Source organism: Chaetura pelagica, unplaced genomic scaffold, assembly GCF_000747805.2.
Source record: "Chaetura pelagica isolate M959 unplaced genomic scaffold, ChaPel_1.0 scaffold171, whole genome shotgun sequence".
Classification (NCBI taxonomy): Eukaryota; Metazoa; Chordata; class Aves; order Apodiformes; family Apodidae; genus Chaetura; species Chaetura pelagica.
The window spans coordinates 3,860,968-3,885,756 of record NW_009952066.1 but is presented as its reverse complement, the minus strand read 5'-3'; positions in this window follow the sequence as shown (position 1 = coordinate 3,885,756).

Below are 24,789 nucleotides of genomic sequence, written 5' to 3'. Positions count from 1 at the left end.
AAGAAGCTCACATGATAGCAATGGTTTCAGTGAGTGCTGCTGAATTCCACCAGCCCACAATCTGCCCCAACACACACAGCAAGTTGTACGGTGTCCATCACCTGACAAAACCGCTACACAGCATTTCTGCAGATGTTAGAGACTGGCACACTGGCCAATCATCCACAAGTTTATAGAAGGGCGTGGCAAAAGTATTTCTGAAAGTTATAAGAGCATATATTGAGTAGCTCTTCTTCAAGTTACCAAGTCAATCTTTCTTTCATTCCAAAACTCCCAGAGAATCCAAACCAACAGACAACCATTATTCTTTCAGGGCACATTCAGAGATGGCAGCTATAAAAATTAATATGGTTAGCCTAACTTGATTTATATTCATAGATTTTAAAGGTGGTCAAATTTACTCTTCCTTCGCTTGTTCTTTTTCAAGACTTCAGAGAACGATGCTGACCTTCTCAGAGACATGTCATAGCAGGCTGTTAATGCTCTCCTTCATTAAACACGTGTAATGCCTGATTGATTTTAGCAATGTGGTGTGTACATCTAGATATACAACAGCTCAGTAAAATCAAATTATGAACAAATGCAAACTTACACAGTCAGATGTCTAATATGGAAATGCATTTATTAACCGGACTCCATAATTTGCTAATAGTATGCAGTCATTAATGATACAATCACAGGAAAAATCAGGCACACAAATTCATTAGGTAATATTCTGTAAAATAATTAGCTGTTCCATATTTTAAATGAATGCACTCAAACTTCTTCAAAACCTGTCAAAGAAAAACACCCAAACTGAATCTTCATGTGCCTAAGAGCTTTATTTAATTCAAGCAATTAAGCAATATACACTTATACCATTAGAAAACTGTACGAAATATCTTCCTCACCTTAAGACAACTGAAAAATCTCATTTTGAAAAGCACGGTCTCTCTCTCTCTCTCACATACATGTTTTTGACCCTCCACTCTGAACCATGAGTGAACTGCAGGCACAAACTGGTGCAAGAGGAGCTATACATACCTAAGGTGAACCTGGTAACAAAATGCCCATCTGGGCTGATTTGAGCCTGCAATTTTACATATAAAGTTTAAAGTATCTGTATCAATATCAGGGCTACAGGTGATGCCTATAAGCCTGTCTGGGTGCCTCCTTGCCTTGGAAAATGCTAGTTCCCATAGCATCCGTCTGTAAGAGATGTAAAATCTCACCACACACCCACAACAAAGCAAGGCACGGACCAGACCAAGATCAGTCATTGATACAAATTCTCCAGAGCACTAGTGAAAGGAGTGAAAAGGTTGCTGGGGCATTTTATAACCTCCACGTGGCTCTTCAAATCAATCTAATGGAGACACAGTACAAAAAAGTTCAGAATGCATGTTTTTTCCAAGAAGGTACTTGAGAAGCTGATAGAATTTTATGTCTTTGTAACTACAGCATCTGTACTGCAGACTGGTACAACTTTACATCAAGCCCGGAACTAAAGTGAACTTTCTGATTTATGTTCTCATATGAGTACCAGAACTTACACAAGCACATCATTTTATTTCTCTGCATTGGAGAAAACATGTTGGGGGCAGAAAGGAAGAAATCAAGAGATCTTTGGGGTGGGAATGCACAGCAACCATCAGAGTTCTTCTCCTGCTGGAAGGGGAGAAACCAATTTCCTGACGGATTCACTTTGAGTGGTAGTAACTGGAACATTGGAGGGAGAGTGAAGAAAAGAGAGAGAGAGGGAAAAAAAATAAATCAAAATCACAATCCTACACCTTGGATTTGTCCTCTATGGCTTATGCTCACATCTCAGAAGACTGCTCTTCTCAAACTTTCTTTGCCACTGCTTATGTGAAAATGACTACAAAGTCACTGTGTTCAAGAGACAGGTGAAGTTATTTATTCTCATAAATAGTTTTTACTGCAAATGTTCTTGCTCTGTGCAGAGCACACACAGGTCATTTTTGCAGAGCTCAAACTGATTTCTTACATATGTTAAGAATCTTCTCTAAGGCAGGAATGCTTTAAGGTGAGGTGGCCTATATGGGAAAGACGACAGAAGTCTCATGGTACCACGGACTGTTTCAAGTAAAGCACTTGGTGTACTCCAGGCACTCTTTTATTGTGTGCTGGGAAAGTACATGTATTCATCAAAACACAGCAGGAGTCAGTTCTAAAGCCAAGTACCTGACATTTAATCCTGCCAATAAAATGCTGCTGGTGCACAGGTTTTAGGGCAGCCAGGTTAGACGATAAAGACCACTTTTCATCCTCTGCTGTCTGTAATTACTGCATTCCCACCAGGAACAAGCAGAGCAGATCCTGTCCTGCATGTGCAGCTGTGCAAATAGCAAAGGGTAAATTTAGTAAAAAAAACAAACCCAAGTTAAAAGTAATCCCCTACATCAGAGAAGCTATAAGGCAAACAGTTTATTGCTACAGGCCATCAAACATTATCACACCTACTTAAATGCAGCTCTTCATCGTCAGTAATTCAAATCTTGAGCAAAGCAGTTGCTTAATAGCACCTTTTAGGAGAAATAGAGAAAGTGAAAGAGAAGGCAGAAAACTCCATCACAGAGGTTCTCTCATATTTCTGCAGTGTATAAGGCTGGCTGCAGGACTGAGCTTCACAGAACCAAGACAGAAAGTAACAGTCTCCACAGACTCCAAAAAGAAAGCACTGAATATAAAAAAAAACTAAAAAAAAAAGAAAATTACAGAACTCCAGAGCTTTGGTTCATCCTTTACAGCCCTTCTACACAGAAGATAGACAGAATTAGTCTACTGCAGCCCAGAGAAAACAAGTGTAGAACAAAAACATCTCTGAAACTGCATTTTGGACATTTTTGTGCCACTGAACACAGGAGCTTTCAAGGACATAAAGTGAAAGCAATCAACTCATCCAGTATCACTGCTCTACTCAGGAGGGACTCAGAAGCCTGCTTTTGAGGATACAGGAAAATGAGCCACTTCTGTAGCTCCACAGAATCATGCAAAGTCCAGGTCAACAGCATGACACTGTGGTGAATTTGATAACTCCACACAGGACACTTACTCAAATACAGAATAATACTTTCAAGAAAGTTTAAAACATTTAGAAATGTTAGAAACATTTGAAAGCTTTTCATTTGTACCTTCAAAAATGTCAGAATCAATTGTCAGGCTTTTATTTGGGCTTCCTGGTCACTTGCTAATGAGTCACATGCATATTTTAACATAAAAGCTCCAGGAACTCAGGAAAAACTAGCCTGAAGCATCACAAAGTACCACAACGTTCTGTCTTGCATAGTGGACAGAAACGTATGAAAAAATGGAAAACATGCCAGTAGTGAAAATTTGGTAGGCAAAATGACAAGCAAACTAACCAGTGTCTGTTGTTGACTCACTTGTGCATCCTTTTAACAGAATATAATGAAAACCCATCCTCCTCTGCCCACTCCAGGCACCATCACCCACAAAGCTCACTAACATCATCTTCCATCTTCTTTTCTATCAGTATGATCAGTACAGTTTGAGTCTTGCAAGATGTGGGCAACCATCAGTATTTATCCCAGTCCTGGGAAAATTAGTTTAGTAATAAACTTTTCTTATGGACACTGAAATTACAGTTTAAAAGCACCTGAATTCTCATTTAGTCAAAGGAGCCAGATGTATTGAGATCCTCGGATCTAATGCAGTTCTGCAGACAGCTGAAAAGCTTACTAGACTCAGAGACATGGAAGTGTCATCCATAATTTTCATGGAAACATAAATCACACCTTCACCAATTTTAAATTCAAGGAAGAATGGTGAATGGGAGAGGGAAGAAGGTGACCCAAGAAGGAAGGAAAGCAAACAAATTAATGTTTTAAACCTTAGAGAGAACATGTCTTCAAGTATTCTTGCATCGCATGAAAATTCTTGCTTCAATGCCTGTGTATTACTTTCATGAAGATTTCTCCTGACTTTGAGCTGCCTTCCTGGGTAGCAATTTGAACAGCAAACCCTGTATAGGTTTTCCATCAAAGTACTATGCTGAAATATTTTTTCCTCCAGTTGACAACATGGGTGGTGAGAAGAGCAGCAAGGCTCTGTATGTATCAGTAATTTGATTCATGAGGAGCCATCCATCTATCACACACCTGTTTGGCTGAACCATCCCAACAGAGCTTCATTAATCCATTTCTGTGACACTTCACACTGAACAGCTCAGCATGGGCTCTGACAGAACGCCAGTTGTCTTTGCCAACTTCTATCACACTTGGCATGTTATGGATGCTTCTCTGAAAATAATCGGTCAAAAGAATTTGATAAATCGGTGAGAGGTCTCAATACAGCAAACAGGACCAAAAAAAAATTAGGTATGTTGTAGCCTTCAAGAAGATGTAGCTTCTCAAAAAAGTTATCTTAAGTGCCTAGCCAGTGAGAGTCAGGAATTAACAAGGCCACGAAGCATCTACCACCAGCAGAGTATATGCTTTTATGTAAAGAAAAATTGGCACTGCCTTAGAATGCAATATATTAAAAAACTGATAATGTATGGGCCCTCAGAATGAGGGGGCAGAGGGATAAATTTGTTGCCTATAGGAAGCCAAAACTGGAACTACTCTGACAAATCTTGAGACAAGGATGAGCAGCATCATTTGCTTTAGCACTGTACAGTTAGTAACCTGAAAAATAATTCTGCATCAGGTTACGAATAGAAAGAATATATTGCATAGACACTATTCAAGTCTTTTACATGCTTATCTATTTCTAGCTCAGCCTACAGAAAACACTGTTAGGAAAATCATAAATTACCCCCAAAACTTCAAAACTTAAGAAAGAGCAACATTATGAGTTGGATACCAACCCAATGGTTGGTATCATCATAGAATGGTTTGAGTTAGAAGGGACCTTAAAGATCCTCAAGCATGGGCAGGGACACCTCCCACTAGACCAGGTTGCTCAGGGCCCCATCCAACCTGGTCTTGAATACTTTCAGAGATGGGGCTTCCACAATTTCTCTGGGCAACCTGTTCCAGTGTCTCACCATTTGCATACTAAAGAATTTCTTTCTAATGTCTAACTTAAATCAACCCTGTTCAAGTTTTGACCTATTACCTCTTGTCCTCCCACTACAAGATCTTCACTACAAGCCTCTGTAAAAAGTCCCTCCCCAGCTTTCCTGTAGGCCCCCTTAAGACACTGGAAGGCCACGATAAGGTCTTCCTGGAGCCTCTTCTTCTCCAGGTTGAACAGTCCCAACTCTCTCAGCCTGTCCTCGTAGGAGATCCCATAGATTTGTGCCCCTTAATTGAAAGGGCATGAGGTTGTATGCTACTTTATTTTGTAATATTCAACTAATCAAATCCAGTATTGACAACACTCAGGGGTTATTTTACTCATTAGGAGTTAAACAGCAAAGCAAGTGTCAATGTGGTCTCATTAAAAGTCAGAAGTGTAGGTAAACTTTTAAGTAACTGTTCTACTAGTGAGATTAATTCAGTCTAGTTATGTATATTTAATATTTTTCATCTTGCTTTTCTCATGAATTATACAGGATAATTCAAGATCTCTGAAACACTAGATACTCACCGTAAAGGTAAGAATGGTTTGTTACACAGCATGGCTTAGCATTCTCTCTGGTACAGCTACACATGGAGGTACATAATTGTAAGTTTTATAATGTGATGTATTAGTTACAAATACTTTTATCTAACTATCCCTCTTCTTTTTCTTTCTCCATGTATAACTTTCCTGGGAGATTAATTTAGGCAAATGTCTCCTAATACCAAGTTTGTTTCCAGATCAATAATCCTACAGGTACCATACCTGCATTCTCCTTTGCTACTTTTTCTTTTCGATTTTGTTTTGTTTTCCCTTAGCCCTTGAGGAAGGATTTTTCTTACAGGTAAATCCATTTATGTAAAATTTTGTAGTCGAACATCAGAAGATTCCTCTTGGGTTTTTGCACCCCAACATTAAAATTAGGCATACCGCTCAGCAGGATTTTCTGCCTGAGAGTAAAAAAAAAAAAAGTACCAAATATGCTGTGTGGTGTCTTATAGATGGTTGCTCCAGCTGTTGTGGAAGCTTCTAGTGTTGCCAGACATCTATACTCCTGGTGCTTGGGTCCTGTCTACATCTGCTGTGATCATCAGCACTAGGAATTTGTGTAGGAGGAAAAGCATATCTCTAGGATTTATTCAGGCTGGCTAAGAGAAGGCTCTGAGCAGACCTCACAGTGGCCTTCCAGTACCTGAAGAGGGCCTACAGGAAAGATGGGGAGGGACTTTTTATGAGGGCTTGTAGTGATAGGACAAGGGGTAATGGCTTTAAACTAGAAGAGGGGAGATTTAGGTTAGACATTAGGAAGAAGTTTTTCCCTATAAGGGTGGTGAGACACTGGAACAGGTTGCCCAGAGAAGCTGTGGCTGCCCCCTCCCTGGAATTGTTCAAGACCAGTTTGGGCGCTGAGCAACCTGATCTAGTGGGAGGTGTCCCTGCCCATGCAGCAGGATTGGAACTAAATTACCTTTAAGGTCCCTTCCAACCCAAACCATTCTATGATTTTCTGTTTGATTTCTTGATACCTGGAAGCAATTTTGGAAATCACACAGCTCCTGTTTTGGAGGGGAAAGAAGGATCAGCCACTAAAATGTGAAGAACAAGAGAAACATCGTGGAAGTTGAAGAGACTGCAAAAAATCTTACAATGGGCAAAGGTGCCTATTATAGGGTGAAAAAAGAGCAAGTCCTCCTTAGCATACATTAAATCCTGTCCATAGAGATCCTGCCCAACAATTAGATCCTAAAAGGGCAGTCTGTATCCTGAAGTGAGGAGAGTGACAGAAGACCAAAAAGGCATAAAAGTTAATTAAAAGTGCCCAGTATTTGACACGGGCTGTCTGGCAGGAAGAAGGAGCCTCACTGCTGTCCTAAGAGCAGCAAACCCTTTATGGAAAAAAAGCCCCATATAAAGTAGTCAGACTCTGGGAAAGATATTGCTGCTATCAAAAGAAAAAAAAAAACATGAGCCTTCTTGTTATTCTTTGAGGGTTTGCAACAAGCATATGGATTTGCATTTGGTCACTTGTATTGTGAATCTTAGTTGAAGATGCACATTGTCTGTCTACATATTTTTATGAATGGCCATAATTTTGAGCCTAAGAATAAACAACTTGGGCTCTTTTCCAGTAGATCTGAGTTGTTTATTTTTTTGTAAGGAGAGTCTCCTTCAGGGGAAAACCAGTCTTGGCCACAATATCCATGGGCAAACCTTCATAGAGGAGTTTGTGCCAAGCTGATCAACTTAGCTACAGTAGGCTCCAGGAAATTATAGATTTTTTTAATTATTTTTTTTTTTCTGGAAATATGTTTAATATTTTTCACAGACTTGAAACCATCCAGCATTGAGCAAAGGTTAATGAAATCCAGCTCTAAACTTCAGTGCCACTTGTGGGTAGCTATAAAAAGTGCAAACACTGTCACCTCTGACTGAATCTCTTCTCTTCTAACATGGAGTTTCCTATGGTCTCAAGTATATAAGCCATCCCCATGAACCAGTGAGAGAGTCAAGTCACAGTGTTTAAAAGATGACTTTCATTTCAAGTAAAGTGCTTCAGATTGACAGGCTTGCAGCTTCCTAATGAGCAGCAAGCACCAAGAAGCGCTGCCTGCACGGGTGTTCAGTGCTATCAAGAGCAGCAAACCCTTTATGGAAAAAAAGCCCCATATAAAGTAGTCAGACTCTGGGAAAGATATTGCTGCTATCAAAAGAAAAAAAAAAAAACATGAGCCTTCTTGTTATTCTTTGAGGGTTTGCAACAAGCATATGGATTTGCATTTGGTCACTTGTATTGTGAATCTTAGTTGAAGATGCACATTGTCTGTCTACATATTTTTATGAATGGCCATAATTTTGAGCCTAAGAATAAACAACTTGGGCTCTTTTCCAGTAGATCTGAGTTGTTTATTTTTTTGTAAGGAGAGTCTCCTTCAGGGGAAAACCAGTCTTGGCCACAATATCCATGGGCAAACCTTCATAGAGGAGTTTGTGCCAAGCTGATCAACTTAGCTACAGTAGGCTCCAGGAAATTATAGATTTTTTTAATTTTATTTTTTTTTTTCTGGAAATATGTTTAATATTTTTCACAGACTTGAAACCATCCAGCATTGAGCAAAGGTTAATGAAATCCAGCTCTAAACTTCAGTGCCACTTGTGGGTAGCTATAAAAAGTGCAAACACTGTCACCTCTGACTGAATCTCTTCTCTTCTAACATGGAGTTTCCTATGGTCTCAAGTATATAAGCCATCCCCATGAACCAGTGAGAGAGTCAAGTCACAGTGTTTAAAAGATGACTTTCATTTCAAGTAAAGTGCTTCAGATTGACAGGCTTGCAGCTTCCTAATGAGCAGCAAGCACCAAGAAGCGCTGCCTGCACGGGTGTTCAGTGCTATCAGCGGGGTGGCGGCTGGAATCAAACTCCTGCAAGTTAAATTGAGACCTGCTTCTAAATTACAATTTGCAGATCCATATGTTGTGACTCATTTAAAGCTTGCTAAGATATTATCAACATTAATGAAAGTTGAAGAGACACACAGTAACAGATCTAAGCACTGTGTGAGACCCAATTATCCTCTACATATAAGGGCAGGTAACTACTTGTAAGCCTACTCTTCACCTATGCATCCTTCTTCACTATGCCAATAAAAGTACTTGGGAATAAAGCTTCTGGAATCCTGCATGTTCCCTTGAGTCCCATTACTGGAAATAAATTTATTTTATATTCAAAATCTGCATAATCTTGTGTTCTCTTTTCATTCTTTCCAGTGTTTGAGAAGTACTTGAAACTATAAGCTCTTAGTAATTTTGAAAGACTACTCAGAAATTATACTGTATCATACATTTCAGTGGCATTAATTTGAACAATTATACCAGTAGTACAGCAAATGTGTGAAAGCGAAGTATGTTAATTTATTTATTTTTTCAGTTTAGATTTGTTCTTTTTTGTATTTCACAAAACCACAATCTGACCAACTGTTGCTTTAATTCTTTTACTTTGGTCCCCCCGCCTCTCATCCATAACTGCTGATGCTGATTTTGCCTACAAATATATGTTGTAAGCTCTCTGTCCTGAGGATAGTTGGAGGAAGAAATTATTTTTTTAATAAAGGAGACTATACTTTCCTTTAGTGAAAGCAGAAGCAATCAAACCAATCTTCCATAAAAACTAATAGAGCATTAACATTACTGATACTTTGAAAAAAACTTCATGGTAGAGGAAAAGGTATAAAGAAGGCCAAAACCTTAGGGGAAAAAAAAAAAGTTATTTCTCCTTTGCCTACTACTTAATGATACAGATGTTATAAAGAGGATCAATGGCCTTATGATGGATTCCAGACATCTTGCTCACAAGTGAGATACTCCAAATGTAGAGAAAGTAGATAGAAGATGAATCCCAGATAAATTTAATGAATCTTCTGGAAAACGTGGGAAGAGATTGTGAGCCAAGAGATTCTGGGGGGAAAAGATATGCTATATTCTCTTTTGCCAACAGAGTAACCCCATGAAGAACTCCATGTAAACTATAATCATCTTTTCAATAAACAGATAGAAGGCAGACATAACTGGGTCGAAGAGCATAAATTAGCTTTCAACAGCCTAGGTTGTAAAATTGAAAAGCCAAATCCTTTACATCACGCCTCCCCAAAGCAACATTTAGTTCATCATCCCCTTCTTCATCTGCTAACTCCATATGCCGGCTCTCACTTTCCAGATTTCTCATTTTCACTGCTTCATGAGCAACGTCTATAAACACATAAAAAAAATCAACCTGAAGAAAATCCTCGAGAAGCTGTTTACACCAAACTCCTCCAGCCCAAGTGAGAGACCAAGTGATGGCTTTGAAACTCGGGGACACAAGGGGAAAGGAAGGAGGGCTGAGTTAGGTAGCACTGCCTTCAGGGAGCAAAGGTGAAGACAGCAAGCCCTTCTAATAGCTGCAGGAAAATATGGCTGTATCCTGGATGGTTGTTTTTGCCTAATAGGCTGGTAGCTAAGAGTAATTTCCTAAAGCATCTGGATTCTGTTTCTTAAGAAAAACTCACACCAAGAAAGTATCTGAGAGGAAACAACAGGGAAACTCAAAACATACAAAAACGCTTCTGATGCTTTTTTCAGTTATCTGAAAACTCCAGTGATAGCACAAAATCCAATTAGTCATTCTAAGATCCCAGCTTTATTTCCCTGGCTTCCGAGAACGTTTGGCTAAGTTTTTATGGATTTTCCCACAGGAGGCAAATCTGTCATATGAATATTGGACTGATTATATCCCCACTGAGCTTGCCAAACTAATACAGCAAAGCACTGCAAGGTTAAATATGCCCTTCTTGGCTGAGCTACATTCCTATTAGAGAGACACTAAAAAAAGAAAAACCAATAAAATTAGAATGTACACCAACATGCTAACAGGAGTCAGCAGATGGATTACCTTCACAAGGTGGGACTAGTGTACAAAAGTGACAGAGATGAAACATCTTGTTCTCCAGCCTTGAGAATACCTTTCAAGATGACAGAACAGAAACCGTAACGGTAACTTTTCTTTTATATATGTGTATATATACACAAAGGAAATATCAAAGGAATAGGGCTCTAAAAACAACCTGAAAACATTTCCAAATGCTGTGCAGGAAAGCAGCCTAAAAAAAATAATAATAATAATTAAAGAACAAAAAATGGGGAACTAAGAAATAATAATGAGGCAGCAATATGGGAAAAGAAGGAAGATAAAACAAAGTAGAAGAAAAAGTCCCTTGTTTCCTCAGCCTTAAAAACAAGCCTTTTAACATATCTGTATTTATTTCAAGATTATGTATTTTGTATCCAAAAAATAGCTTTCTGCATCAGTCCCACATAACTGGCCACTGAAGTCAGAGGCAGCTCCAAAACTGGCAATTACAAATTGCCCTCAGCAAGTTGTGCTCCCCACAGCTGATGCTGCACCTGCATTTCCCCAGTCACTATGCCCAGGATGGGCTTGGCAAGCAGGGCTAAAAACCGAGGTGGTGGCAGCAGACACCAGCTTACCTCCTGCCCTCCCCAGCTTCATTCAAGCTTGCTTGCCCTGCTGGCAACCCCTGAATTAATTAGTAGTTTAAGAAAAAATAAATATTTTTTTTTTTAAAAAGAGAAATATTGTCTTCACTGTACTGTGAAAATTTCCACAGCACCTTAACCACAACCTTCCCTACCAGGAGGCTTGGCACTAAATGCACTTTGTCCCACTACAGGCAGCTACTTACAGCTCCACACCCTCTAAAGAGATTTGAGCTAGAGAGAGACATTTACTGCCTTTTGACCATGTTGAATGACTACAGGATAATAAAAAAAAAAATCCTGCTAGAAATACCCAAGGCATTTCCTTACTATTTACTGTGACTGTAAATGTAGAATGGGAAGCTGTTCCAAGCCCAGAAAGATTAAAAGGTTTATACTGTAGAGACAAAAATTGAAATAAATACGTTTTAAACAAACAACAACAAAAAAACCCCACATACAGAAAAAAAAAAAAGCCAACCAAACAAAAAACAGAACAACCAAAAAATCCAAACCAAACCCTAAATCCCAGACTATTCACAGTCATTGGTTCATAGTAACTAAAATTATCATAGAATCATTAAGTGGTCTGAGTTGGAAGGGACCTTAAAGATCATCTAGTTCCAATCCCCCTGCATGGGAAGGGACACCTCCCACTAGATCAGGTTGCTCAGAGCCCCATCCAACCTGGGCTTGAACACTTTCAGAAAGGGGGCAGCCACAACTCCTCTGGGCAACCACAGGAGGGTATTAAGAAATGCTAACTTTAGCCTCCTAAACCTAATTTTCCCACAATTCTCTTTAATAAACTGAGAGAGAGGTTTTCCAAGTGTGATCCGGAGCAAAACCTGAACTTGAGGTTCAATTTCACCTTCTACTCCATCCAGCCCCAGCTGAGGCTGCAGCTGAAAAGGGAGACTCAGCTCCTTCCTCTCATCCTCCTCCCTCACTCTGGACCTGGCCCTCATGCAGCTGAGACACAACTCAGACCCACCCACTCATCTGCTTAACATTCTGTAATGAGAAAGCAAGCAGGAGTTTTCTGTCAGGCAGCTGCTTGCTCTAAAATATTCCATAATACCCAATTGCTAGGTTTACAGTCTTTTAACTAATAAGATATTTTTCTGCTAAGCATTTAACATTTCTGTTAAGAAAATGTCTAAGATAGATATTTGGACAATCACTTGCTTTGTTCTGAAATGCAAGACTTCAAAGCAAACCTTCTCCCACTGTTTTGGCTTCTGTGAATCAGCATTTTCTGATCAGAGAAACCCCTGCTGGAAAATTCCTACCCAAAATTGCACAACCACACAATAATTGCTGCATGAGTACTTAATCTGAACTGAAGAACCCTATTTGTTTCATAGTTTCTTCACTCATGTACTGAGAGCTTTTTAATATTAATTTATTACTTAGGCAAAACCCTATTGACTTATGAGGAAGGATTAAGTGGTATTTCAGCACCCTTAGTTGCTAAGGTTATTGTTGTCTTTGCAATCAGAACTGAAGAGCAGCTGAAGCACTCTCTCCATCCCCCAAGTTCACCCAAAACAAATCTTGCCAAATAAATTAAACCGATCAGTGATCTGTGGACAAGCACATGTTTCCCTGGGACAGAACCACCTCATCAGTTCTCCTTGCCCCTGTTTGAAAAAAAATCTAATTTTAATCAAGTGCTGTTGTCATGAGGCAGCAGGACTTAGTCACGCAATGAAGTGGAGAAAATTAGTTGTATTAACCACTAACATACACATGAGTTTCAAGGAGTCCTGCACAAACTAGAACTGAAAGGGCACTGGGGCAGAAACAATGTTGATGTCTGACCTTGCATATTTAAACAAAGATAAAAGATAACTGCTTTACTGATCTCCATACACTATTATTATTGCATTACAAAAGTTGAGAAAAGCAAGAAAAAAATTGCATGAGCTAGAAAATCAATATCTCAAAGGACCTTCATGTACAAAGCCTTGAAAACTTCTATTAAGTGTGCAAAATCAATATAAAAGTATTGACAGCATAGGCCTGGCAGTTTTATTTTCTTCAGGCTCCCATTGAGTGATACCACAGTCTAAGTTAACTTTTCCATCACTGGCTCTTTAGTAATCAAGATCTTGTGTGTAAAAAAACACTTGTCTGTATTTAAAAAATCCTGGACACTATCTGCTCTCTTATACATTGGCTTGGCAGCAATGTTCTGGACATCAGTGTATAACACAGAAATGGCAAGGCTCATCAGGTCAAGTTGACAACTAACCAGATCCAAGGAAAACATGTGAGAGAAGCAGCACATTGTTCTTTTCTGCTGCCTAGGAAGGCCTGAGAGCAGAGCAGCAGCCCTCCCCATTCAATAAGCACACATCCTGCATGCACAGAGAGGAAAGTTACCATCAGACAAGGCTGATGAGGCACGAAGAATACACAGAGCTTGGCATCTTCTATAGACCGTGCATATAATACTCCAAATTTAATGAAAAATGGGATAGAAGGTTTCAGCAATAAAAGCAACTAAGATAAATATGTCCATTAAGCGGCTCTCCTGCAGCAACTGTACCTATCCTTCTACATATTGTTGTCTAAGTTAATCTTTCCCATGATTGGTGATTAAAACTGTCCTAGCAGCCCTTATGCAACTCTAATTACTACCTCTTTCTAGGGATATAATTTCTGCTACTTCAGACTCAGAGCCACTTACCTCCACTTAGTTACGTGTAACTTACGCCATTTCATCCATCAGTTTCAAATCCAGCACAGTGACTTACCTACTTCTGCACTTAAATTGTGCTTGGAGTTCAATTCTGCAGCACAAGTAGCCACTTTTTCCTTGCTGTGGTTCACACAGCTCTCATTTCTTCCTAGACTGCAACAGCTTCAGCCAAACAACATAAAAAGGGTTGATTTCAAGCACTTCAGTCAATTAGTACGTTCTACAGAAGAGAACTAAAATAACACCACTTCCACATTAGGTGCAACAAAAAAGCAGACTGTTGATGAATGATAGAAATGCAATTAGCACAAGTTCACAGTGTAGCTTAAATTGCTATTATTTAGAAGAGCCCTCTGTATTTGCAGTTGGGGTTTTGACATGATCTGAATTTGAGAATCAGTAGTAAACCAAAGAAGCAGCACTGCAGAAGAGCTCACAAACATTGTATGAAATCAGGGGATTTCATTAGTTGATCCATACCCCACTTCTTCTAAGAGAACAGGAAGCCAGAAAGTGATATTTATGACCTGAAGCTTTGTAGCATGCTAGGAAGGGAGGGGGAAGAGCGCTCTGAGAGAGCACTGCAAGTTTTCCTCCTATTTCAGAAGGCTGTTGACAAGGTATTGCTACATTGCCAGGCACCACAAGTATGGGCAGGTACCATGGCAGATGTCAAATTCCTTTCATGCCACCTGAGAAGAACAGGCATGCATCTCTGGGAGAAACAGATACAAAGCACAGCAACAATGCACAGTTTCATGGCTTCCTGGGTATTTTGGAGATAGCCACAGATGCTGACAATCTTTCCAACAGTATTAATCAAAGGGGACAATTAGAAAATCCTGAGAAGAGTTCCTGAGAGAAAGTCTGATGATAACCCACAGAGATTTTTTTATCCAGAATTAATGAAAGTCAAGAAAAATAAGTATCATTTCCAGGGTGAGCAAAAACATATTCCAGAAATTAGTGATGTAGACAGACTCATTATGGCATTCCATTAACCACACACCTTTGATAATGTAAATACAAATTGTAACTGAAAGTTGCCATTAAAATTGAGACAAATACTATTTCTTTTATGTCTTTGCTATGATTTCCCTGCTTCTGAATCTATGTTTTCATACAATCAAAATATGGCCTATCTTTCCAATGCAGTGCTCCTGAACCTCCAATGACTTTGCCTTTGATTTTTCAAATCTAGACTGGAATTTTACAAGCCTTCATTTGGTATAAGGAATATTACTTTGCTTTTTGTCTTAATGGTTACATTTTTTTCTTGAGCATCTGAGTTCCCCTGCTTTACTAATCAACCTACTTCTAATTTACATCATAGAATACAAACATTAACTCATGACTGCAATCAGATATTATGGGGGGTTTAGTCCTTACAAAACAGCATAGAGAATAAAAATTTCTATTCCTTAAAGAATGTGAGTCTTGCAATCCCAGCACTATTTTGAATATTTTATTTCTTTTTCCTTCAGGGAGTTCACCTTCTATTCTCTTGACATCTCATACACACACCTCAAAAAAAGCCTCCCCAATAGTGTTCTAATGATACGTTCTCTCTTTTAGGTTTTTAATGACCTTTGATCCTATTGTTCATGCAATGTTCACGTTTTATCCTGGTGGGGTACACAGCATAAGCAATATTTCTGCACTCCCCTGCTTTCCCCACAGAAAGGATTCTGCACAGCACACAGGGAAGACAATCCTGTGCAGGACACCAGGGGCAGCACCCATCAGGCCTTCCTCTGCCATCTACATCAGATCATGAGGGAGAAGGCTTGGGGTGAGGAGCTGTTAGAGCAATGAACAATACATCTTTCTTTTTTAATTAGACCTTGCTGTGGGACTTTCAAAATGCCTTCTTAAGGATCTTGGACAAAAGACAGTTATGTGCCAAAGAGATAATGGACCAAGAGAATGGGCATCTTAGTGGAATAAGGAAGCCAGGCGAAAAACTACTGAATTAGAGAGAGAAAACCATATTCTTACAGGATTATCAGGTTTTGAAATCCTACTGTCTATATCACTGTTTCTAAATCTCTAAGCCACAACAACATCTTTTTATTTTTTCTTCTGCTTGTGTGTGATTTTTTAAAGAAACTATACTGTAAGTTAGTAAAATCAATTATACGAAAATCTACAGTTATCACAGTATTCAAAACAGCTCATTGAACAGAGCAGTCATGTTCTGGTCCTTCCTATTCTGACAGATGAGTGGGCACTGCAACCAGAGGAACAACGCAAAAGGAAGGTACAAGCAAGTCCTCTTGGGATTTCACTGATCACGCACCAAAATCCCAGGATGGGGATGTAAAGTTCTGCAGTGCAGAAAACCTGGAGGCAATGCTAGTTTGAATTAAACTGACATATTTGAGGTGTTTCTGCAAGCATAAACTGAAACAGTTTGGGATTTTCAAAAGCAGGTCTGCACTTCTTTACTTGTAATGGTAAGTTTAGTATGAATTATTTTTCTAGCACTCTGAAAGCTCAAATGGCTGACAGGGGAGGTGGTTCCCTGGATAACTGAATGCAAAGGGTAATTATAGGACATCTCACCCAGTATGACCTTGAGATTCAGAAGCCATGAATCAGTTTAACATTACCCTGTTCAACTTTTTTTTTAAAGTTTTTTCTGGTATGGCCTATATGGAAAAAATTGGCACCTGCACAAGCATCAAAGTCTCCCAAATTGGGGATTAGAGTGAGCTCATCCCATCAGGGTAAGAACTAGTCTTTGTTCTCAGTGTGACATCTTGCATTAATAGGAGATCATTTTCTCACAATCACCGCCATTCATCTCGAGTGCAACTGGGTCTGCATCGAACAACTCCTCATTGAATTGCAAAAAACAAGGAAATAACTGCCGAGTTTTCCCGGTTACGCTATTGATATTTAAGTGCCGTTCTCTGTGAGGACATAACAGCTTAACTCCAAAGAGGCTAAGGCCTATTTCCATGATCACTGCTGCATTAATGAACAAATGGTTTTAAAGGACATAACTATACCACAAAAGTTTGGAGAAAGACTGATTCTCCTGAGAGATGAGGCTAAGATAGATGAAAGATGTAACTAGAAAGTAGTTGATCTAATTTACACCAAACAACAAAATAAATTTTCATGTACACACCCACAAACAAATACTCTGACTTCAGCCTGACTTAAACATCTCATTCAAGATGCGCATCTGGGCTTGCTCCAGCTCATGGATAAGACAGACAGCTCCAGAGGGTTATCTTGGTGTCTTGTACAACTGTTCACCACTGCTGAGGAGTATCCTGGTTCCTCAGTGATCTCCTCTGTTTTGACCAGCTAATCTTCAAAAGTCTTTCTGGGGGAAAGTGGTGCTAAAATAAGTGTACTGCCCAAAATGCTGTGGTTCTGTTGACTTGGCACTTCCCCAAGTAAACACAGTTTGTGAAAACATAAATGAGCTCTTCTCATTTAGGCTTCTCTTGCCAAGGAACTAAATAAAAACACCTCTACAAAGAGCTTCGTCAAGTAAAACAATTTTTAAAAGGTATTAACAGTTAGAAGACTGTTACCTACAATCATGTTCCAACCACCAGCCTGCATCCATTGTGGATATTTCGTGCATCCCAAACAAAGAAGTCTTGCTTAAAAGACTGACAGTTGGACTTGATGATCTTAGAGGTCTTTTCCAACCTTAATGATTCTATGACAAGCAGCCACAACCTCTTCGCAAAGTGGCCTGCAATCATTCCCAGCCTGTGGATTAATACACTTACCATAGCTCATCTTACACTGCTGATCTCAGTGCTCCTTGGGTCATTCACTGGCCAAGAAGAAAGCAGGTTTGGAAACAAGCCCTTAGCAACTTTCTCTCTTGATGGTAACAGATTAGTTTCAAAGAAAAACAAAGAACATACAACTTCTGTGTTATCAGCAGAGATCTGTAGATGGTAAGCCCTGGTATAGATTGTCCAAAGAGACTGTGGGTTCTTAAGTGGTTAAAGTTAACTTAGCCAAGTATTTGCCCTCACTTCCATTTAAATTTATTATCATCTTCCATTGCTGCACAGGGGAGTATAAAAAGACATTATCATATATGAGAATGAAGAGCTTTACATTTTGTTTTTAATCCACAGAACTTGATAAATATGCAACAAAATTTCTTTCTTTAAACTTTACTGATCCTGCAGAGTATAGCATTTTTAATTCTATGACAGTGAGCTAATAGAAGTAAGTATGTCATCAATACTGAATTACATGTTATGAAAGAGACTTCATCTGTATGGATATATGGTATAATTGCTCAAGGCAGTTATCAAAGTACAGAGGCATTCAACACTGCCATCATTACATACTGCCAAGTCTCCTGAAAACAATTCCCAAGTTACATGTGATTACTGACAGATTTTTTTTCCCTACCTTTGGCTCTTAAATAACATAGAAATTGCACAAAGATTTTAAGTGCCCTTCAATCCACTATACATGAGTAATTACAAGACTTCAACTGAAGATAATTATTCTAGTGCTAGTCTCAAACTTTATTTTATTAAATACCTGAAACACAACAAATAAAAGTTGTTCTCTTAAGCTAGATGAGTCATGGCTCATTAGTGATGTGCCAGATAAATCACCCTAGTGCTTTTAAAGATACTGAGCAATCTCTTAATCGATAGCATTACATCTCATCTATGCCCATGCAAAGTTGGTGCCACGAAGCATCCTCCAGGCTAGGCTGAACAGAACCCTTTGTTTTCTTTTTGTCTCTCTATACAGGAGTGTATAGAGGAGTGATCCATTCCTAAAATTGGACTTTTTCAAATTACTTCTTACTGCAGTGCTCTAGTTAAAAGGTAGTATCCCTAATCTGTCCTGCAGCTTTCTGTGGCACACAGAACTTTCTATTATTCTTTCTGAGAAATGTTTGTATTCTGTAAAAATCTTTGAGCCAGGTCTGTTTCATTTGTGTTTGGGTTATGAAGCCCAGATTTCTCTGGACACTCTAGGTGCTATAGTAACAAAAGCTAAATAATGTTCCAGATGTTTCACACTGCTCACACTGCAGCTGGCGGTTTTCAACAAAGACTCTGGAAAGCTTCAAGATTTCTTATTTGTAATAAATCTGTTAAAATGTGTATATTATCCCACATTTTCATGTTCTTTTCCTGCAATCAGTTATGCAGCATATAAGTGCGTATGCTCTTTAACACAGAATAAGTCAAAAGGAGCTGAGCAGTTCAAGCTTCCCTTTTTTTTTTTTTTAAGTAGTAAAAAATCATCAGCAGATGCTCTTCCTGACAGCTCTTCTTGGATCCCAGATTTTTGAATGTTTTCCTGCTACGTCAGACAAGGGAGAGACAACTACATGTGAGCTATTTTAAGACATCTTTTCAATCCAGTGGCAATAAAGAGGTACTTTTAAGGACCAAGTCATTAAAATCTTTTTCTTCCCCATTTTGCAAAAAAATGCATCAATCCCACAGGTCTCTTCTCTGCACCAGATGTGAGCTCAGACATAGGTATCCACCTAAATGCTGAAAACTTTCCAACAATTCTGCTAGTCTCAAGCTGTCTTACGCTTCCCATCAAACTTCCTAAAATAACAAGTGTTTCTCAGCTCACAAAGGTGATTAAGTAAAACCTTCTAAGGGTAGCTGAAACAAGTAAGTTTTGGCTGATTTCACACTACCCTGGCTTAAGAGAGTCTATTTTCTATGATTATTGATACTTATTACCGTGCTGTCCTACCTTGCAAGTGATTATTTTTTTTTTTTAGAAATCATCTACCACAGACAAGGAACACCAAGAACTTCAAGCTATTTGACAATAACAACGCCTTAATCTCATGAAATTAAATTCCCTTACACATTTTTCTGACCCAGTTTTCCTGGTTGTTGTGGGGTTTTTTTGTGAATTATTAGGCTGCAGACAACCTTTTGTGACTCTGGACTCAAAACCAAGGGATAATGCCCAAATGCTCCCAAGTGACTGGTGGCTCTGAGTGTCTGAGATAAAGGAATAGGCACAGAAACTGAATTGTAAAAATTGATGCACCTGAAATAATTGCTTTGTTCTGAAATCCTAGGCCATTCTTGGCACTTTTGCATGCCAAATGTTTCTCAGCATGCAATACTCAAAATTGTCTTGATTTCATTCCTGTTTCATTGCACTCCATTTTACAGTGACCTCTGCTTCCTTTTGACCAAAATCTTGCTCTCCTAACACCAACACTCATTGTCAATTTGCTCAAAATCTACCCATGGAGTTTGCAAAAGGTTGTAACCACTTTCAGTGCAGCACACAAACAAACTAAATAAATTACCTATGTGTTCAAAATCCTATAGTTATAAAACTCGTCAGGAGAGAGAAATTCTCCTCTTCCATGCCAGATTTAACAGCCCAGTGCAACTAAGGATAAAACAAAACACATAGCGAGAAGAAAATAATTGCTACCTTTCTTTTGCTCTTATCATAGTGCCAAAGGTTGTACTATTCATCCCTGCCCCAAGGGCAGCTCTGTCAAAGCCAAAGGACGCCTTTCCCTCCTCCTTGCTGGGCCTAGTCCCCTGACACACTGACTTCAGTAAGAGCCATCAGTACTAGGTGGGAATGGGCTTTTTTTACTAAGTAGTGGAAAAACACAATACTAAATCTAGTAACTTTGCTGCCAACAAAGTGAAGGAATTACCACACTGATTCAATATATCTAGAGGAGCTGCATTTAAAGTGTCAGTCCTCTGGGATTTCCTGTCTTCTCCAAAACCTCACCTTTGATCCTTATCTACCTCCTTAGCCGCTTTTCATATTCCTTCTTCCCATCATTTTTAAGTTAAATCTAGCAGTGAAAAGTTACATTGTCACCCCTCTCATTTCATCTGCTGTTCCCAGCAGTTTCACAGCTGTCTCTTTTACTGGTTTTGCTCTCACTGAGGTCTCCAGAATTCCTTAAAATTTGAGACTTTAACCTAATTCCCCATGACATGTTTATGACTTTGACCAGTACACATTCAAGACAACATCCCAATTCACACCACCTACTCCCCTTCCCCTTTTTCCTTCTACTTCAGTGGCAAGATCTTATGTAATGATTCTTGCTACACTTCTCAATAAAGCACCGTGATTTCTCTGTTGCTGTCTCCATTTCCTTCTTCATCCCCATCATGTCTGGGATAAATGAGTCATTTTATTTATTTGGTTTCCTGTGAGAGGACACTGTAAGGCTGTTCTTTGTGAGTGGGATGCAGAAAGGCAAGGTCTCCACCTGCCTGCTCCCAAATGCAGCACACTGCATGGGGTGGAAGTCACTGGCGGGAGAGGGAAGCTGTTCCTTCCCTGAAAGCAATGGGCCATGCTAACCTCAGGGAAGCCTTCCAAGCCACAGGACAGGTAAAAGTAAGAGAGACACAGGAAGGAAGGAGGAACATTGGTAAGCATAAGAGATCATGTCAAGACAGAGGTTTTCCCTAGAACAGCAAGGAGCTCTGTGGAAGCTATTAAACCAGGAAGTCACCAAGATGAAAAAGATTGACTCTGAAATGAAGGAGTGAGCAGCATTTTTCTCTTCCTTCTGTTTTAATATGTTCCTACTCAGAAGCCACTGTATTAACAGAGTAAACTGCACCCTGTTCACTTTTAACATCCCTCAGTCAGTACATGCAAGAAATCTTCTCTATGTTCTCATTCTTTTGGGTCCACCACATTAAGGCTGTATCCAAACATTGCCATGTTTCTCTCTGGAAGTCTAATGTGTATCCATCGAGTGCCTCTTCCACTAATTTCAGTGGCCACTACTCTCTTTTCTCAACTTCAAATCTGTTATTAAGACCCTCTTCCACCATCTATAAATTAAAATATCACATGCATAGCAATGTAAATATATCCAAGTCGACCTTCCCTGCTCTGTACATTGCTCTGTAGAACAGAAGTAGAACAGGGAGTAAGATACTTCCATTTAGGTATCTGCACATAGGTGTCCACAGGGTTACCAGCTCTCTACACTACCATTATAATCAGTGCAGATCCAGTCAACAGATCAATAATATCTAGTCAATAGTGAAGTCTAGAGCATGATTCAACCCTTTCATGCAACATCTAAGGGTACAATCCTCTTGTCATAAATGTAGGACAAAGACAACTCACTAGACATAGCTATCTAGTGTCACATTCACTAGAACACGCATCCTAGCTCCCAACTGCCCATCCAAAAGGGCATGGAGCAGGTCTCTTAAAAGTCTGCACAGCACCTACCCACCCATGAAGATGTATCACATCCTCTAGCTTGTCTCAAACACCACTATACACCTATGTTCAGGCAACTGAATTGAGCCTAGACTGGTAAACAGTTGAAACCACTTCTCTCTAGGCTTTACTGACCATCCTGACTGGAAGCTTAGGCATCCAGTACACACTGTAACACTCAATGTAGGTGTCTTCATCTCAACCTTAGTCCTCCTGGCCCTCCAAGATGCACTAGCAGTGCTCAGTGCTGTGTAGCTGTCACAGGAATTCAGCAAGTAATGACAGCAAAGAACAGTTGCGCTCATTTCCCTATGCAAATATTTACTTTTTAATCTAAAAACTAAGATGGGTATTTTTTAAGTCTCCATCCTGTACCTTGCTCATTTGATGAGCAGAGCATTGGGTTTTGCCATCAGCAGCAGCAAACTTCTGGAGCTGCCTGCAGAAAAAGGGAAATTCTTGCAAATCCACTGAGATAAATATTGCTTTCTAGGCATGAATGGATTCATTATGTGCAGATGTTCAGTGCACTTCTACTAGTTCTAATGAAAGAAGAATTTGTATCATTATTGTGTTACCTGACCAGAAATTAAGCAGGGACTAATGCTGTCTAGAGGGGGAAAAAAAAATAATGTAATTTTTAATTTATTTATTTTTTCTCCTGTGGTTTTGAGTTAGAACCTTTGGCAAATCTAAGAGATACATGCAAAATGAACAAGAATATACCTGGAGATGCTAGATAACTCCTGTGATGAACAATTCAGCAGAAAATAAGAAACTGAATTTTTCATTATATTGCTTTCTCTATAATATCCTTTAATCTGCTTTGGCAATTTTACTACAACATCCAGAAAATCACTTTAAACTGTACTTTCATAGATCTTCCCCAAGACAAAGGGAAAAAAACCAAAACAAAACCTCAAAAATGGATACAAATTATTTAATTATAGCAAGCAAGGAAGTTGAGCATCCATTGCAATTTTCTAATTTCATTTATGCCTTGAATTAAAATAAGTGACTCATGTGAGTACTTACATTGGCAATTACAAAAAAAAAGCTATTATAATTTAACAAAGGGAAAAAAACCAAAACAAAACCTCAAAAATGGATACAAATTATTTAATTATAGCAAGCAAGGAAGTTGAGCATCCATTGCAATTTTCTAATTTCATTTATGCCTTGAATTAAAATAAGTGACTCATGTGAGTACTTACATTGGCAATTACAAAAAAAAAGCTAATTATAATTTATATCTCAATATAAGTCATATAACTTTGTCAAGTTATATGACAAGGAGTTCCTTACTTCTAAATCTTATGGCAGCAGAGTACAAAAATTTGCTTTCAGTACTACTGACATCCATTTAAGTTGACCAAAACAGTAACTCTGAAGCATTCCCATGTATTTGCAAGGAATCAGACCACCAACACAACCATAAGTTTTATAATTCCTTCAACAGACATCACCTAAATAGCAAAACATTATTTGAGGTAAAAAATGCCTCAAACACTGCAGAAGTGGTGCTAGGGCAAGGTAGCTGATGAAGAAAATGCTTTATGGCCTAACAGGCTGGTTAACCAGTAAGTCTCTTTTGTTAAGAGGGACAAACATGAGGGAAAGCAGCACTCCCTCCCTACTGCCAGGGCACAGCTGGGGCCAGGAAGAGTGGGATACCACACACCCCCACCTCCTCCCATCCCCGCCAGGGTTACTACTTTAAACTTCCCTTGATTAGTCTACAATACTAATGAGACAGAGTAGGAAAAGCTTTTTCTTCTATCAGACTGAACTTGGCAAAATCAAAAACTCCAGTCTACAGCATATCCAAAGTAAAACCAATTATTTTTATTTTTTAAAAACATTAGTAAGAGTATAATGCCATGATACCACAACCACATGTAAAGAATGTTGTGTGCATCCTACATCTGATCCTTAGGTGGCTCAGCAAAAAACGATGAATAAAACCAGAAAAATATTCCATTAGAGATGTTCAAACCTGAAACTCTCAGGGTTTGCAGTGGGGCATCTTGGTTTGCAGTTCTGTTTGTTTGCTTATTTGGGCAGGTGATTCACTGTAGCATAGAGTACCAAAAAGAAAGCATGGTGACACTGCAGAACAGGATAAGGACAGGTGCATTAAGTGGACATCCTTCACCTATAGCACAGGCCAAAGAACCTGCAAATTTATCCCCAAATTTATATGCACTGTACCTGGCAAGTTAGCCCTACCTACTTATTGGCCACCCTGGCACTCTAAAAAGATCTGCAGTACATGTTCACCTCAGTAATTACCTGCTGATTGCATGTAACATGTTGACTATCTACCCAGCTAACCTATGGTCAACCTGTGGTGCCTTCTGTTGAAGGCAACAGATCCAGTAACATCATTACTAATTAAGAAGATGCTTAGAGGGCTTTTGGATTCCTTCCTGTCAGAGCTTCCTATTGTCAGCTAAAAGAAAAGCCCTCAAACAACTGCTAAATCAAAGCATTCAATGTAAACAAAATTTTACTACACAGTATTCTGTTTCCATAGCACAAAGTCATAGCTGAAAAAGATACTCACTACAGTACCAGTCCAGCTGTATTAGTTCCAGCTGCATTAATTGGAGCAAATTTCTGTAATTTTACTAGGTTGGCACTAAAAAGTGCTTGTTCAACTGGGATACATTTCAGGCCTTTGAGCATCTCTCCTCAACAAGTTGGTGAGCTTTTAAGTTAGTGCTGTGGGGTTTACACAAGTATCCATTCAAAGGGCATGATGTTTCATAAATGTTATCTCTTCGGCTTCCCTTGTGCTATCAAGGGA